The 14,187-nt window shown below is 39.0% G+C and overlaps 1 long non-coding RNA gene across 3 annotated transcripts in view; it reads right to left on the reverse strand.

The window, feature by feature from the left end:
- LOC144302981 (uncharacterized) overlaps window positions 1-14,187 on the reverse strand; it is a 70,141-nt gene that overhangs the window by 793 nt on the left and 55,161 nt on the right. For all 3 annotated transcript variants that reach the window (XR_013370026.1, XR_013370024.1, XR_013370025.1), the window contains exons 5-7: window positions 7,274-7,416; window positions 2,062-5,559; window positions 1,042-1,172 (exon numbers count right to left, since the gene is read on the reverse strand). This is a non-coding gene — a long non-coding RNA (uncharacterized LOC144302981). The remainder of the gene's footprint in view (window positions 1-1,041; window positions 1,173-2,061; window positions 5,560-7,273; window positions 7,417-14,187) is intronic.

The raw sequence follows: 14,187 nt of genomic DNA on the forward strand, positions 1-14,187 counted from the left end.
AATGCTATATAGAACCCAATTTGGAAAATAAATAAAGAACAAATTTGGGTGGTCAGGACTGGGGGCAGCCACTGACTTTGAGCTCCACCTACTGAGATCCCTCACCCTCAAAGAGGCCTCTGTGGCATCTCTATGGAACCAGGGCTCCCTGAAGTCAGTCTGAAACCATGAAGGGGAGGCTTGAGAGAAATATCTTGGGTTTGAAAAGAAGGAGGAAATTGGAAAATTTTGGGAAAATAATATCCAGTCTCTTTAGCCCCATTAAATATACTACATAAAATATCCAGGAACAATAGAAAAAAAAAAAGCCAAGGAACTTTTCCAGCTCAATTCCCTTCTACCTATTGGAATGAGCCTTATTTATTGAGTCCTCTCATTTCTCTGTCTTGGCGTCTTAGATCCTCTTCCACTCCCCCACCCCCATTCTTCAGATGTAGTGACCTAGTTTTTGATTCGCTAGTTCACTCTTTATCCAGTCCCTATTTGGCAGGGGAAGGAGTAGCAGCAAATTGTAGAGTCTGCATGAGCAGAAGACCTAAATGTTGGGGTCTGCTAGCTAAAATGGGAGGTCTGGCTACCCCTACAGTAACCTGTCTGTGTAATCCCCAGATAGGGATTCTCAAAGAATCATGCCAGAAGCTTTGGCAGGACACTCTATGTCTCCTCCTTCCTGGTCCTCTCTACCACATGCATAGGAAATAGGTTTGATCATGGGGGTTTGGAGAGATGGGGACAGAATGGCAATCAACATACCATCTATAGCATTCAGGGTCCCATTCAATTTGGGTTAAAGAGTTTAATAAAAGTGTGAGCAGGATTTAGGGAAAGCAACAAAGGATGGAGATAGTAATACCCCTGGATCTGAAGGAGCAAGGAAAGGACTGGTTGTTGGAACCAAGACAGAAAGAACTCTGTGAAGAAGGCTCCCCAACAGGAGCTGTGACTTCAGGAGTGAGAGCAGCCAAATGACAGCAACCAAGCTCCATTAAAAGGAGAGCTGGAGAATTAATAATCCGACTTCACTTTCCTTCTGCCTCCTACCCTTTTGCTAGAGCTTTCCATTATCTGAACCATTGGGTAGTCAGGTATCAGTGGAACCCCTTGATAGAATCCCCTGGAGTTTGTAACTGGGTAGAAGTCCTTCTGGATTTGTAGCAGGGTAGAAAGTGAATCTGAAGGGGAAAATGGAAGAAGATATTCAGCACACCAAACCTCAAAATCCAGGCCAAACTTTCTGTTTTAGCTATGTAGAGAACATCACATTCATATCACCTCAATTTTATCCACAGCCCAGCTGCAATTATGTGTTTTACTGATGGTCCTACAATGTTGGTAGATAAAGAACTCCTCTCTACAACCATTTTGCCTTTATGGTGGGCATGCTCATTCTTACTGAAGTTAATACCGAGCATTTTCCAAATCATTTTTTTTTAGAAAGTAAAGCCAAAAGAACTATTGAAGGATATCACTTTCTACCTACAGTTTGCCATTTGCCTTCTCTGGTCTTCTAAGCAGACACTTTAAGATATGAGGTATAAAGCCGACTGTGAGGCTGACACTGGGAAGAAACATTTCTGCATTAGAATTGACCATGAAAAGTGATAAGTAACAGTTGGCCTGTACTTCAATTGTCGCACATGTGGATAAAATCTACTTAATTCTTCAAGTTGGGAAACAGGTATATGGTTTTTACTTGGTTCCTAACTTAGCATCCTCAAGGAGTGTGATGCATCTAAGGAGTCACTGAAAAATAAATTGTCCATTTATTCAGTAAACATTCTCACAAACATGGAGTTTGTGAATAAATTACTTTCTCTAGAGGTAAACCACCTTTGAAAATTATAGGAAACTCAAAAGTATAAGCTACCCCAATGGAAGCATATGAGGCATCAGTTTCCTTTTCAGCTGAACCAGTAATTATTGAACATCTATTTCAGGAGATTGCTCTGGTTATCAATTGCCATATAATAAACCTCCTTGAAACTCACTGGCTAATATAGCAATTTATTATTATATTTAATATTATTATATTTAATATTATTATATGTTGTTTGGGCTCACCTGGGAAGTCCTGTTGGGGGTAGGTCTCTTATGTGATTGCAGTCAGATGGTGGCCAGGAGTGGAACCATCTTCAGGCTCAGCAGGACTGGTTATCCAAGATGGCTCATGGCTAGCAGTTGATGTTGGTCAGTATCTAGGAATTCAGCTAGGACTAAATTGATTTTTCTACAATCAGTCTGTCCATGTCCTTGGGCTTCCAACAACATGGAGCCTGCATACTGCCAGTGAATGAGTATCCCAAGAGATTTCAGATGAATCTGCAAAGCTTCTTATAATTAGCCTCAGAATTCATGCAGTGTTATGAAGATTGAGTTACTCAGAGTTCAAAAAAATAGGAAGGGTGTTGCAAGACACTAAGTACAAGGAACTAGCATGAACAAAGTCCTAAAAGTATGTCACAGCATGAACTATACAGGGAACTACAAGTACTTAGGTACTACTAGAGTCTAAAGTTTGCAGGAGGATGTGGCTGGAGATGACCTGGGAAGCCAAGAATAGACAGGCAACCAAGAATTTTGTACATTTTTGAATACTTTGCTAGGAAGTCTGATCTTATAGCTTTGGGGAAACTTTGGGCTTTAAGGCAGAGGTATGGCTGGTTATAGCAGACTTTTAGACATATACCTCTCTGCATGCAGTGTGGATTTAGAGGAGGCAACACGCCAAGACTTGAGGTAGGGAGACCTGTTAGGACTTTACAGTACTCCAAGTGAGAGGCTGAAGGTATAAACAAAGACAGTAATGGAGAGGATGGAATAAAGGGGATAGAATTAAAAAATAAAAAATAAAGGGGATAGAATTAAAAATATCTAAGACAATATTTAAAGCACTGAGTAACTATTTGAATTTTGGGAGCTTAGTTCAAGGAAATTATATATTTTAATTCCCAGATTTCTATGCAGGAATTGAGAGCCATAATTTCTCAATTAAGTAATTGGTGAGACTATTTGAGATTATCTAAGAATTTTCCTGAGTTTATTAAAAGTTTAATCTTCAGATAGTAGAGTCAGATTGAGTTTTGACCAGAAAAGTGTGTGTGTGTTTGTGTGTGTGTGTGTGTGTGTGTGTGTGTGTGTGTGAGGCTCTTAAAAATGACCAAGGTAAAAAGTAAGAAGAAAACATGGTTATTCAATTTAATTCAGAAAAGGAGTATAAAGAAGAAAAATGACAAAATACAGTGGTAGAAACAAGTATATATATCAGTTATGAATGATATATGAATGGCTTAAAGACATCTATGAAAAGACAGAGGGGCACGGAGTGGCTCAGTCAGTTAAGCAACTGACTCTTGATTTCAGCTTGGGTCATGATCTCAGGGTTCTGACACTGAGCCCCATGTTGGGCTCCTCCCATGCATGGGATTATCTCTCTCCCTTTGCCTCTTCCTGAACCTTCTCCTTCTGAAAAATAAAAAAAGACCCAGATTCTGATTGGATAAAATATATTCCAACTGTGTAAATGATGTGAATATGTTTACATGCCCATATGCATGTGTGTGTATGTATGTACCTACTTATATGTATATGTATAGTTGGATATAGTAAGCAAACATTAATTAAAATAAAATTGACGTAACTATATTAAAATTATCAATATCATACCAATGTCAGAATTGATGCAAGATACAAACTATTATTAGTGATACAATATCATTATATAATGAATAATATATAAACAATTCATTAGGAAGATTTTATTATTATTTTAAAAATATTTATTTGAGAGAGAGAGGGAGAGCACGTGCACATGAGTGCGTGCACATGAGTGTGTGGGGGCAGGGTAGAGGGCAAGGGAGAGAGGAACTCAAATGGACTCTGTGCTGAATGCAGAGCCAATGAGGTGGCTCTATCCCAGAATCCTGAGATCAAGACCTGAGCCAGAACCAAAAGTCAGATGCTCAATCAAATGTGCCACCTAGGCACCCCCATTAGGAAGATTTTAGATTTTGAATTTGCATGTATCAAACATATATAAATCCCACAGGGACATGATTGGAAACAGAAATTGACAAATATATAATCAAAACAGTTTTAACGCACATTTCTCAGAAATATATTAATCAAACAATAAGTTCTGAAGAAGTAGGAAAATTTGAACAACATAATGAACAAGGCATATTTGTAAGGTTAGGAGAAGTGATGCCATTTTAATGACTCAATAGTCACCATTTATTTCTCACTCACATTTTGTTCAAAAGAGTCTCTGACTATGTCTCTCTACAGAGGCTAATGGAGGCTTGTGATCTTTTAGATTTACTATCTGGGACAAGCGGCTACTTCTTTCACTGCAGAAGGTGAAAAAAGATCAGAAAATTATGCATGGGTTTTCACTGCTTCAGCCTGAAAGAGAGACATGAAGCTTCCATTCACTAGACCTAGTCATATGACCTTGACTAGCAGCATGACCTGAAGAAAGGAGGAGGGGTAGTTGCCTGATTATTAAGAAGTACTGGGCAGGGGATCCCTGGGTGGCTCAGCGGTTTAGCGCCTGCCTTTGGCCCAGGGCGTGATCCTGGCGTCCCGGGATCGAGTCCCGCGTTGGGCTCCCTGCATGGAGCCTGCTTCTCCCTCTGCCTGTGTCTTTGCCTCTCTCTCTCTCTCTCTCTGTCTCTCATGAATAAATAAATAAAATCTTTAAAAAAAGAAGTACTACTGTCTGTCACAGAGCCTGATCTAATGGAAACGAATAGAATCTTGCACCCATATTACACATATTGGAATTTTGTTTCTCACAACTGACCACATGAAAAAGAGAAAACAAGTATTCGAGAAGCAATATTCTTATCAATGTTATTCTGATTATTCAGTTTGAAAAATAAGTAGCATGAAATGATTCACATGTCATAGAAGAAACCACAATGAAAGTCATTAAATATTTAAAACTGAATAATTAAAAGAATTTATAACAATATGTAAGGCATTCAGCTGATGTGGTACACAGAAAGACATAACTATTTTTTTTACTTTATTTTGTTTTTAAAAGATTTTATTTATTTATTCATGAGAGACAGAGAGAGAGAGAGGCAGAGACACAGGCAGAGGGAGAAGCAGGCTCCATGCAGGGTGCCCGATGTGGGACTTGATCACGGGACTCCAGGATCCCGCCCTGGGCCTAAGGCAGATGCTAAACCACTGAGCCACCCAGGGATCCTGACATTTATAACTTTTTTTTTTCCTGGAAAAGTTTTATTTTTTTATCTGATTATTTTTTATAGGAGTTTGACTTTGTAATTTTTCATGGATTTTATATACATATTTTCAAACACATTTCTCTACACATTGTACAACACACAACACACATGCTAATAAGTGCACCAAATCCTATTTTTAAAATGATTACATATTTTGACTGATTTTCTCAATCTGTTCTTCCCATGTCATAGTAATCCCTGGGATGGCTCCATCCAGTCAAGCCATAGAAAAGTTCCTCAGGATCATTGTCAGCTATTATCTCCTCTTCCTCCTTCTCCTTCTTCACCTGATGGAGATTAGCTGCTTCTTGGATGCAGATATTTGAAGGAATCAGGGCAATTAAATGCATATATTAGAGAAGAAAAATTGAAAAAAAAATGAGTTAGTTATTTAATTCAAAAAGGGGAAAACAACAAAAAGTAACATGAAACAAGTCGAAGGAAATAAATACTAATGATGAGAGCAGAGATCAATGGACAGGAAATCCAAGAAAGAATAAGAAATATTAACAAGGACAAAGGCTGGTCTTTAAAAAGACTGATAAAATTGGGATCCCTGGGTGGCTCAGCCGTTGGGCGCCTGCCTGTAGCCCAGGGCGTGATCATGGAGACCCAGGATCGAGTCCCACATCGGGCTCCCTGCATGAAGCCTGCTTCTTCCTTTGCCTGTGTCTCTGCCTCTCTCTCTCTCTCTGTGTCTCTCATGAATAAATAAATAAAATCTTAAAAAAAAGACTGATAAACTTCTGGAAAAATTAGTCAAAAATACAAGAGGGAATATAAAATAAAAAGGGGGAACATATCCTAGATAGCATATAGACTGGAAATAATTGTGAGACTGACTACCCTTCATGCCAATAATTTGAAAACATAGGCAATAAGTGTATGGATAATCTGAAAGTGCAGATAATCTGAAGAAATCTGTAAATCTTAACCTATAATCATTAAAGAAATTGAAAAATTGAATCAGGACCAAAAAAACTTCAGCAAATATCGTAATGATTGAATGCAAAAATAATGGTTGAATGTTAGACACATTCTCTTCAAAGTGAAGACCGTGACAAAATTATTTATCAGCACTTCTTTAAAATTTTATTGTAAGTTCAAGACCATGCAGTGATATGAGAAGAAAAAAAGATGTATAAAGATTGGTATGAAAGAAATAACTTGATTATTTGAAGACACTATAATAGTTTACATACAGAATCTAAGGAATCCTATAAACTATTAGTACCTAGAAGTTTCTGTCATTCTTATAAATTAATGATGTCAATTTAAAAAACTGTGTACATATGTATATACATAATATATACACATATACATAATTTATATATAATGTATAGTATGCATATTATACATATATAAAACTATAAATATATTTTAAAAGACCTCATTTGAAACAGTAATAAAAATCTGCTAAACTTGTAATAGGGAAATTTTGAAAACCAATTAAATGTGAATCAATAGACAACAATTACAGATTTGTAATTAGTCATATACCTGACAAGACAATAGTTAATGTGAAAGAACTGACTTTACCTCTATCAACTCTTGAAAAATGATGATCTGGAAAACTTTTTGAGTAAAAACATCAGGCTTCATAATATCTGTATTATGATACTATTTTCATAAGTTAAACATGCACAAAATAATGCAACTTACTGCAAATGGGTATATACAAATGCTGTGAAAATATAAAACATGGGTAGATAAGATACTATACCAACTTCAGGATGGAGATATCCTCTTGGGAGGGAGAAATGATAGATTGGGAATTGAAAGATTCCACTAATAGATTATTTCTTTAAAGAAAGGGCTGAGCAAATTATACGAAGTGATAAATGTTTCTAAATCTAAATGGTAGGTAGCTAAGGGTCTGTTTTATTAGCCTCCTATGTAGAATTTATAATTAAGCAATTAAAAATTTAAATATGAATAGGAGATGAAAAAATGTATGCAAAATACTTTGCCAGCACTTTGAGGAAGGCAGACCAATGGGTAACTGTGGAGAAATGTTGCACCTTCTAAACCGATGGAAGCTTCCTTGCTAACCAAGGCTTTCCTAGACTTCTTGTAGCTGCTTTATTCTGGGTGCAGAGATGACCTGGCCCCTACGGCCCTCAGCTGCTTTTAATCATCAGGGTGATGGGTTCTGCCCATTTATCTAAAACACACAAAGAAATGCAAGTAGCTACATTTTCTTTTGAGGCATTATAAAATAAAAAAAATATTTTCTGAATCATGCAAGAACTATTAAATCACGACTGGTAGAACTAAAGTGTTGATTATTGAATTGTAATTTTTCAAAAGTTAACAATTCCTTAGTCATTTCCAGAACAGCTCTGTTTTCTTACTACTTGATTTTACTGTCACTTGTTTCAAGGGACTTGATGATGGTCTCCATATTTGCATTTGTTTTGATTACTGTCTTGATGATCTGCAAATTATATTAATCAGGAGGAAATCTGGGAGAAAGCCCTCATTCTCAATATGAAAAGAAAATTATTCTAAGATCATGTGCTGATGCTATTAACTGGAGACTTAGTTAATATAATCTTTTTAGCAGGACAATTAGGCAACCAAGGATTTCTATTTCCAGAAACCTAACTTTCAGAGATACTTTCATGTGTGCACAAAGCTACATGGAAAGGAGGTTCGTTGTAGATGTTCATAACACTGTAGGCAATATCCTTGAATATGTGGCTGTTCCTTTGCTCAAGAATATAGTGGTAAGAACAGATTGGAACTAGGGCAAATGCGTGACAATTAGGGAATGAATGAACAATTAGGGAATGAATTAGCACATCTCTGCTGTGTAATAATATGGTGGCTAAAAATAAGTTCAATCTCCACACAGAGATATAAGTTGAACTTCTAAGATATATTGAGAAAAAGAAAGTTATAGAGCAGTACATATGGTAGGATTCCATTAATGTTAAAAATTCCAAACCTATATATGTACAAATATAAAACATATACATATGTAAATTTATAGAAAAGTTTATAGCCCGAACTGTTAACAATGGTTACTTTTGGGAAAAGTTTTGGTGGTGAGATAAGTTTTAAAAATATATATGTATATATTTTTTCATATAGTTAAATATATAGATTTCATATACTTAAATATATTTCTAAATGTATTATATTTCTAGTCACATATTTTGTGTTTTTTAAAGACTGCTTAGATTCTCATTCCAAGTATATTAAATACAAATTCTACTGTCTTTGAGACTCACTATTATCATATTGTCTTGGGAAATAAATTATAAAAAGTAATGAATACATTTTTTTTCTACAATCAGGAAAATATTTTTTAATAAAGGAAACTGTGTTTACTGTGGAAAATTATGAATACAGGAAAGTACAGGGAATGAAAATCACTCATAATCTTATCATAATGTGTGGATGTTTTCCCTTCTTTTATGGGTATGGTTGAGGTCATACCATATATACAATTTTTATTCTGATTTCTTTCTACTTAACACCTAAATATTTATCTATGTCATTAAAGCTCTTCAAAACAGAGTCACATAGATTGCCCATTATTAACCATTCCACACACATCTTGGATTTGGTTAACAACAATGAAATCTGCTTCTTAATGAGACTCTCAGACCACATTTGTGAAATTAGAGACCTTTGGTTGTGTGGCCAGCAGGCTCAAAGGGAAAGAAAGAAATCTAGGACCTCAAGGACACACCAATGTGAACCAAAGCACTCTCTGGGAAAGCAACAGCCAGGAGCACAGATTAAATGCTTCTTCTTTCTTCTCTTATATGATGGTGCTGCTGCTGCAAAAGTTACCCATGATTGACAGAAATTGAGTCCTTTTTGGAAGAAACCTTCTATTTTTGCATACCAGGAAGAGTAGTGATCCAGCAAAGCAGTCCCATCTTTAGTTCTATCAGATAAACAGGATAGAAATTCCAAGGAAAAACAAGCCTGATGGAAAAGATCCTGAGACCCTAACACTCACATTTATTTGGTTTAAGAAGAAATGTAGGGAGTCCTGTGGCATAAGACAAACACCAAAGGACCCTTTGCAGGTGTGAAAAGTGAAACATTTTCCAAAGGTTCATTAAATCGCACAGCTTCCCTCAGAGAGGGTCTCCATAGTGAAGCTCGCTTTCCTTTTTGCAGGCCCTAAGTGGAAGACGGGGCTGCAGAGGTGCTGGCTGAGACCACCCAGGCTGCAATGGGAGTGTGGGGTTTCTAGCAGAGGCCCCTGTCCCTCCTGCCCACAGGCCCAGGCACAGGAATTTCTTCCCCAGCCTCTGCTGGCAAGGGCCTGAGGTTTCTCTTTTTGTCGGACTCACCACAGATTGAAGCAACAAAGGCAATGGAAGGCTGCAATCCTTTACGAATGGTCTGAATGGAAACCACAAGAGCTGGAAATTCAAGGGCTTTGGCAAAATTGCTGCTTTGTTTTTCATGTCCCTAAATTGATCCAGCCAATGTCTCGGGTGACAAACAGTGAATAGCTCTGGTACGGCATGTGCTGTGATTAGGTTGGTGGGTTGGATTGGGGCTTCTCTGGGACTAGGGCCACCCCATCTGCTATTCTTGCAGTTATTTTGTGGCTTTATCACACAAGCTGGGGGCTCCCCAGGATCCCTGGTGAGGCTGATTTTATTAGAAGAAAAAAATAAGTGCATCGCTACTTCTCCCTAGCACATGTTTTAGATGTTTTCTTTCTCTGATCAACTACATTTGCCAAGCCACACATTCTGTGCTAAACAGAGCTTACCTAACTCTGCTGGCTGGGGTTTTTCCTGGATCACTCCTACATTGCTTACTGAAATACCTCTGGAGAAGCTCATTTGACCCATCACTCATTCTTTTGTGTGTTCATTCATTCCTTCATTCATTCAACACAAATTTATTCATCTGTATTATGAGTATGTTTTTCTTGAGACACTTTGCTTGGTAATGCAATGAAGACCAACAGCAGATCTAGCCCTGCTCCGATTGGATTGAGCTGTGTTAAAAACTGGGATAAGTGCTCTCATGGAAATAAGCCATCACATGAGAATATATGACATGATGGCTGGAGTCCCGACAGTTCCACGGAGGATCCTAGGCGGGCAGGCATCACAGAGTGTGTCTGCAGCTGTACAGATGAGCCTGGAATCTGAGCTGTGTGAGGGATTCCTTTCCTTGTGGTCTTCAGGGGTGGTGGTGATGCTTGCCCTAGCTTATAGTTTGATAACTATATATTCCATCTCTAGGTGTTGACTTTATGTTGGGAAGGTGGCAGCTATCATCACCATCATTATAAATGTTGCCAAGTACAAAGTGCTCACCTGCGCCAGAAGACAATATCAGAATTCAAATGTTTATGTGTTAAACTGGGCTGTACTATCTATGGAAAAATCTTCCCTGGGGAAGTGCACAGGAAGAATCAGGGAGGGAATTCTGGCTCTACTCATAATGCTTCTGATACCAAATGTGAGGGTTTTCCACACCAAGCAATTCTCCTCTTCTCTTTGAACATTAACAGGGTGTCCTATGATATAATTCAATTCTGACACTACCTGAATGGAATCCATGCAGATTCTAAGGCTAAGGACTCAGTCCCATAATACTGTCCCCCCATCTCAGATGCTAACTGCAAGTAGTGGGTTACCCCACTTGTCCAACTTGACTAAAACTGGGTGTTCCCATACCTTCCTCCTCCTCAGGTTCAATCATCTGCTGTTATGGCTCACAAACTAAGGGAAATACTGTACTCACTATTACTGGTTTATTATAAAGGATATTATGAAGAACGATAGTCAATAGCCAGATGAAGAGGTGTAGAGTTCTGAGCACAGGAACTTCTATCCCTGTGGAGTTTGGGGGTGTGTCACGCTCCTGGCACACAGATGCATTCACCAACCTGGAAGTTTTCCAAACCCATTCATTTAGGATTTTTATGGAGATTCCATTACATTGGCACAATTGATTAAATCATTGGCCATTCATTATTAACTCAACTCCCAGTCCCTCTCTCTTCCCTGGAGGTCAGGAGTGGGAGGGAGTATATCTGTGAAAATTCTAACCTTCTGATCACACATTTGTTTGGTTCCTCTGGTGAGCAGTCCCCACACTGAAGCTATATCTAGAGGCCCCTCAATAGTTACCTCATTAGTAAAAAAAAGAAAGTTACCTCATTAGCATGAATGTGAGTGTATTTGAAAGAGGTTTGTTATAAACAACAAGAGATGCTCCCCTTACCCTCATCTCAGGAAATTACAAGGGTTTTAGGAGCTCTGTATCAGGAGCCAGGGACGAAGGTCAAGTACATATTTCTTACCATATCAAGTATCACAGCCTTCTCATCCTATGTTACAACTGAGCCTTTGTCTCTACAGGGATGTCCACATCCCTAGTAAGAAGGCTGAGCTTTGCAATAGCTTTGGATACTCTCTCCCTTCTTACCCTCACTTTACCTTTCAGCTTAGTAAGCTTTAAGGTCTTATGATCTGGGGCCAGGGAAACCCTGAGGGTAGACGATTTTGTGGTAAACTTCAGTAGAAACAGGAAGTTAGTTTTTTCGTCTCTATCCCTAGCACAGCATAGATGTTGGCCCAGGGCACACACGCAAGTGTCAAGCAGATGAAGTAGGCATGTGACTAAGTTGTGTGGGAAGTAAAATGACTGTATTCCAATTTGTCTGTGTGGATAAGGAGAGGGGAACAGATTCTTCTCTCGAAAGAAGTCCCCTTCTGTATCAAAGGCAGGATAATCCTAGCCTCCTCTTAGTCTTAGCCTAAAAAGTCTGGCCAAGCTGTAATACTCAGAGGGACCCACAGTACTTCCCAGTTTGGTCTGAGTTCCCTAGGAGCCCAAGAAACCAGGCAGCCTAAAGTTGAGGCTGAGTTCAAAATGTCATTTTTGGCCTGTGGTTTGACATCACAACCCTCAAATTCAACCTACATTCCTTCCATTGTTTTCAAATTCTCTCTGTGCTTATTCCTTGATTTTCCCAATGTTGGTCTCAAAACTCCTTGAGGAAATACATTGTCTAGTTATTTCAGTTTTAATTTCTAATTCTGTCTGTTCAGCCCATAGTACAAGGTACTGTAGTTCTATACACTGTAAGCTGTAAAAAAATGTTTAATTCATTCATTGAGCAGAGCCTACCTTCATAGGGAAGCTACTCTCCCAGTCCCTGAAGAGCCATGTACATTCTGTTTGGCTGCTTTCCCCTTCAAGCCTCCCAAGGATCAATGTGGCTGCACCTTAGACTTTGGGTACAGATATTTTTACTGGGCCCTGGGTATTGGAAGCCACTATCTTCTTCTGGAAGGGAATTCCAGAGATGGAAAACCTCTGTTTAACCTCTGTGGAAGAACACTGCACTCTCCTCAGCATCATTTTCTTGAAAACATGATAAAGAGAGAATAAATGTGGACCACCTTGTGGTTCTAAGAGGCTCACACTTACCCCACACAGCTGGGCTGGAGGACCCCAGTGTGATGCCCAGTGGGGAAGCCAGCTCAGGCTTGGAGGAATAATGGGCACTCTGGTTCTGGTGCATCTGGGGTCCAGACTCTGGGTGAGTGCACAACAGGGGAGACTTGTATATGTCATTGAGGTTCACGGCTCTCTTGGCCATCAACTCCTAGGCCTCTGCTCCTGTAATACAATCTACAGCTTTAGGGCCTCAGGTTGAGGATAGGATGATGACCAGCTCATACAGTGTGTCAATGTATGGTTTAAAATTTGAGTTAAAGCTTGTTATAGGCAAATTAAGGTGGGGGCTGCATGCACTGCCTCTGCAGGCAAATGCTTCTTCTTCAGACTGGAGATGGAGGGGGTTGGGGTAAGCCATTCTGCCCTACTTCATGCCTCAATCTGGCCAGATAAGTTTTTTTAGGCATTAAAAATCCATGTACCCCAATGTTTATAGCAGTAATGTCCACAACAGCCAAAATATAGAAAGAGCCCAGATGTCCATTGACATATGAATGGATAAAGAAGATGTGTGTGTGTGTGTGTGTGTGTGTGTGTGTGTGTGATGGAATATTACTCAGCCAACAAAAAAGAGTGAAATATCGCCATTTGCAACAACGTGGTTGGAACTAGAGAGTATTATGCAAAGCGAAATAAGTCAGTGAGAGAAAGATAGATAACAGACGATTTCACTCGTGTGGAATTTAGGAAACAAAACAGATGAATACAGGGGAAGGGAAGGAAAAATAAAATAAGATCAAAATAGAGAGGCAAACCATAGGAGACACTTAATTTTAGGAAATAAACTCTGGGTTGCTGGAGGGGGGGTAGGTTGGGGATGGGGTAACTGGGGGATGGGCACATGATGTAATGAGCACTGGGTGCTATATGTAACTGATGAATCACTAAATTCTATTCCTGAAGCTAATAATACAGTATATGTTAACTAAATTGAATGTTAAAAAAAGAATACATGCCACATCAGGGTGCTTATTAGGAGCAATGACTTAGCATTCAGAACTGTGTTTCATATGTGGTCTCTGTTACCACCTGTCCAGCAGGACCAGAACAATATGACATTGAACTACCCAGTAACCTTAGGGTGGGCTGCATCCAGGTGCAAAGGTGCTACATTTTCTTGCTAGTGAGGACTGTGTTGCTAGAAGGTATGCACATTCTCTTTCTCTCTGTTAGGGTGCCTAACCTTCCTGGTTTGCATGGGGTTCCCAGGTTTCTGGAAAGCAGGATCTTTGGCACTAAAACCAGGGTAGTCCTGGGCAGACCAAGATGGTTTGTCACCTTACTGGTAGAATTATAGAGTGGAATGTTCTTGCATCTCAGCAATTCATTTTGAGGGGCTGTATTATGGAGATAAAGGGAGGAAGATATGAGTTACAAACTATATTTTAATCCTCCACTTCCCAAGGTCTAATTTGGAGGCAAATCTCACTGCCCAGTTTACTTTCCAGTAAATTAGTGGCTTCATGGGTCTATGGTT

The sequence above is a fragment of the Canis aureus genome, chromosome 32 (assembly GCF_053574225.1).
Source record: "Canis aureus isolate CA01 chromosome 32, VMU_Caureus_v.1.0, whole genome shotgun sequence".
Classification (NCBI taxonomy): Eukaryota; Metazoa; Chordata; class Mammalia; order Carnivora; family Canidae; genus Canis; species Canis aureus.